The following is a 5,000-nucleotide window of genomic DNA, read 5'->3' on the forward strand; positions in this document are numbered from 1 at the left end:
ATGTAATCTAACCTACATAACCTTATCTAACTCCAACCTAATCAATCTGACCAGGTATCTAACTGTACACATGACCTAACTTAATCGAAACTAGTCCAATCTAAGCTAACTTAACTTCTATCCATGCCTAACCTAACTTTATGTAACACAACTCAACTTAACCTAACCTAATCTCAAGCTATTCTAACCTAACCTAACCTAATGTAATCTAAGTCTATCTATTCTAATCAAAACTAACCTAAACTAACTTTTGAAGGCTTCCACAGTAAAGTTTAAGGAAACAGGACTGTCCTTCCCACACACTCCAGTTTCCTCCCTGTTTTACCTCCACTCACTCTATACTAACCTAACCTAACCTAATCTAACTCAACCTAACGTAACCTTTTGAGGTGTTCACATTAAGGTTTAAAGGAAAATATTGGTGTCACTGCACTCCATAACTTGTCTCATAAAGGCAGAGGTCTCCAGTTCCCTGTTTCTGTTCCCTCCTCAACAAATCTAACCTAACTCAACCTTTTCTAGTCCTTGGAGACATTCACAGTAAGGTTTAAGGGAAAGATAATTCTCTTTCCTACTCTGTGCTGCGTCCCATGGCAAGAATAAAGGCAGAGGTCTCCATTTTCCTGCTTCCGTCCCTTCTCAACAAATCTAACCTAACTCAACTTTTTTCTAGTCTTTAGAGGCATTCACCGTAAAGGAAAAGATAACTGTCCTTGCTACTCTGTCTCATCCCATGGCAAGAATAAAGGCAAAAGTCTCCATTTTCCTCCCCCTGTTACCTCTTGTCACCCTATTCTAACATAACCTGGGCTAACTCAGGCTTTTCTAACCTTTCGAGTTCACAGTAAGGTTTAAGGGGAAAAAATCATTGCCCCTTTTCCTGGTAAACTCTGAAACTCCCTGAATGATTCTATGTTTCCATCTCCCTATGACCTGAACTCATTTAAGAGGGAAGTTTCAAGACATTTATCCCATTCTTTGGCTTACTCTCTCAGACCTGCTCGGAGACTGGCATCAAGTGGGCCTTTTTGTTTAATGATTTTTGTTGCCTTTGGCCAGATTTCCCCTCTTACGTACATAAAAAACCATACCCCGTCCCCCGTCCCATTGCAAGAATAGAAGAAGAGACTGTACTTCCCTCCCTCTGTTCCCTCTGGTCACGACATGCAGGTAAGAGCCACAATAATGAGACGTTCCTGGGTCTTATCTCAGCTACTTTTAACGGGCCGTGAGTGGGGTGAGGCTGTCAAGAGTGTTGTGATTCAGTGATATAGTTTAATAAGGACTGTATCATCACTCATGGGAAAGATACAAGATCCAGGCAAATTCTCTCTTCCACCTAACCTAATCTAGCATAATGTAACCTAACCTAACCTAACTTAATGCATTAGTGGTAGTTTAATAGGGACTCTATCACTATTAGGAGAGATACTTACAAGTTCCTGGTGAATTATCTCTCCATGCAACCTAATCTAACCTAACCCAACCTAAATTAACTCAGCGAAACGAACCGTAACCTAACCTAACCTAATCTAACCTAGCGTAACTTAACTTAACCTAGTGTAACCTAACTTAACATAACATGACACATTACTAACACTCAAACAAGGACTGCATCACTAATGGGAGAAATACTCATAGGACCCTGAAGAATCCCCTCTATGGTCTTCAAAATACTTATCTAATAGGGAAGACTAAATGAACCAATGGGAACAAGGGGTCATGTTCTCGAGTCTGGTATCGGAGTTGTTTACGTCGTCACCAGCAGACTGCAGTGCGGGTGAATTGGGCGTTTCGATGGCTGTCTCTATAGGTACTTTCCCAGCTTATCTACATACCACACGACATTCCTTCTACAAATAACGATGAGATAGAAAAGACGTCACCTGCTTCACTCATCGCAGGAATAACAACACAGAAATATTGCCCAGTTCTCTCGCTCCCTCACTGTTTATGATACGCGAGTTTTTAGTTCTTTTTTTCTCTCTCTCCCTCTCCTGTAAATGACGATGAAATAAGAGAGACGTCACCAACTTGCATCATTGTAGGAATAACAACACAGAAAGATTCCTCAAGCTCTCTCACTTTCTATGATATGCAAGTTTTATTTTTTTTTTTTTTCTCTCTCTCTCTCTCTCTCTCTCTCTCTCTCTCTCTCTCTCTCTCTCTCTATCTATCTATCTATCTATCTATCTATCTATCTATCTATCTATCTATCTATCTATCTATCTATCTATCTATCTATCTATCTATCTATCTATCTCTCTCTCTCTCTCTCTCTCTCTCTCTCTCTCTCTCTCTCTCTCTCTCTCTCTCTCTCTCTCTCTTATGTAAAGGAAACATTCGCTAACAAATAAGGATGACATAGAAAAGACATCACCAACTTGTCTCATTGCAGGAATAACAATACAGAGAAAGATTCCTTAAGTTCTCTCGCTCCCTCCTAGTCACTTTACTTTTTTTTATGAAGCGCACGAAGTTTATCATTTCTTCTCATGTGAAAGGAACACTCGCTTAGGATAACTAAAGACTATACATGTTTCTTTTTACTTTTTCGGTTTTACGACAGGTCTCCAAAGTTTATGATGGTAAGGACAGTGCCAGCTAACGAAGGAATTTTGGTATTTTTGGAAACGTGACTTCCTACCTTCGAACAAATTCAGAAAGTGTGTTGTCAAAATGAGTGTAAAATCTGAGGATAACGCCCGTATTCAGAAACGCTTTCCTCACTCGCTACGACAATTTTCCAAGGCCACAGAGACAACTAACTGGGTTTTTCAAGACAGTTTCTCCTTTTAATGAACCAAAAATCTTACTAATCTATCACCAGAACCATAAATATACGCTCAAAAACACGAGTATCTTCTATTGGAGCCTTTGGAAAGCAGTTATGGTGAGAGAGCAAAGCATTTCAAATTATAGGCCTTTGTATCATGAAACTTCGTGAATTCAAATGGCAGTATTCTCTCGACCTACACCGTGTCTAGTTTCTACCCAACCAAGAACAACTCATTATCTTGTAGAAAAACCACAGATAAAAAAAAAAAAAAAAAAAAAGATCATGGTGAAACAAATAAAAACATATACATCAACAACACAGCTCTAATCATTACGTAAGACACTAGGAAATATCTTAAACAGTAAACAACAAACAAGATAAAAAGGCAATCACCGCATCTCACCCTCCGCTGTGAAGATAAAGTGTGTTAATACAAACCACCGCTTCAGAGAGAGAGAGAGAGAGAGAGAGAGAGAGAGAGAGAGAGAGAGAGAGAGAGAGGGAGGGGAGATGGTAGAGTTATTATTGGGTTAGTATGCTTAGTCAAGGTCACAAGAAGAAGGAGGAGAGATGGGGCTGTCTGGCTCAGAGAGAGAGAGAGAGAGAGAGAGAGAGAGAGAGAGAGAGAGAGAGAGAGAGAGAGAGAGAGTTTCCTTCCATCACCATTTCTAGTTTCATTTTTCATTTTCTTTTGAATATTATCCTTGACCTCTCTCTCTCTCTCTCTCTCTCTCTCTCTCTCTCTCTCTCTCTCTCTCTCTATATATATATATATATATATATATATATATATATATATATATATATATATATATATATATATATATATATATATATATATATATGTCTATCTATCTATATATCTATCTATATCTATCTATCTAATACATTTTATTTATAAGTGAAATTAAAAAAAAAGTCGTGGAATCGAAAATATTTGAATCCTAAAACAATCAGCTTAGTGCAAATGTACTTGGCCACCACCACCACCACCACTACCTCCACCATCGCCACCACCACCACCACCATCACCATCGACCTTGAGATGCAACGCCAGGATTTCTTTTTCTTTTCTTTTTTATTATCCTTTTTTTCACTTCTTCTATTAATGCCAAGTACCGCTAACGACACAGACTAAGGAGCAACTTACTAATGAACAAAAGGGAGTGAGTCTTTATTGCTACCAGGCTCATAATGTAAGTAATGGGGAAGAAATTGAAGATATGGTTGTATTATTTTATTAGTCATTATTATTGGATTGTGTTTATTCGTTCAGGCAAACACAACAAACGGCTGACCTTCACTCTCTGGCCAGACACAAAAATAAATATCAGTCTGCATGCTTGGTGTTTATTGACGGAGAGAGAGAGAGAGAGAGAGAGAGAGAGAGAGAGAGAGAGAGAGAGAGAGAGAGAGAGAGAGAGAGAGAGTAGATAACAGCAGCAACGGCAACAAAAATCAAAACATAATAAGAAAATAATAATAATAATAATAATAATAATAATAATAATAATGTTAACAACAACAACAACAACAACAGCAACATCCCCACCATTACCACAACCATCACCACCACCACCACCACCACCAACAACAACAACAACAACAACAACACTAACTAGCAACTAACCAACACTACTAGATAGACTTGAAGGACAACCACCACCATCTCCATCACCACCATCACCACCATCATCACCACCATCACCACCATCATCACCACCATCACCACCATCATCACCACCACCACCACCACAGACCGCGAGCAGGGAACACAAAACCTCACCAAGTCCTCTCAAAATTAGTCATTGGAGTGAGAGCGAGTCAGGCAATTTCCCTTTGTATTATAGGTTTGCTCTCTCTCTCTCTCTCTCTCTCTCTCTCTCTCTCTCTCTCTCTCTCTCTCTCTCTCTCAAGGCTCTTCCTTCTTCCTCTTACAAGCTTCCGCTGCATCTCCGGTATTAGGTTTAAGTCTTCTCTTTTTCCTCCATCCTTTTATTCTTCTTATTCACCAGTTCACTTTCTTTCATTATCTTGGTGTTTCTTCGTGCAGTACGTGCTTGTTTACGAATTTAGGTAAATGGAATCGAGCAGACAAATTTGAACGTGATGGAAAATGTAACGAAACTTCTGTTCAAGTTTTTCGCTTTTGTTAACACTTCCAGCACCGGAGAGACTTCTGTTGTTCCAGTGCAGGTGAAAGATGGGATTCATAAAGGCA

The sequence above is a fragment of the Portunus trituberculatus genome, chromosome 29, assembly GCF_017591435.1.
Source record: "Portunus trituberculatus isolate SZX2019 chromosome 29, ASM1759143v1, whole genome shotgun sequence".
Taxonomy (NCBI): Eukaryota; Metazoa; Arthropoda; class Malacostraca; order Decapoda; family Portunidae; genus Portunus; species Portunus trituberculatus.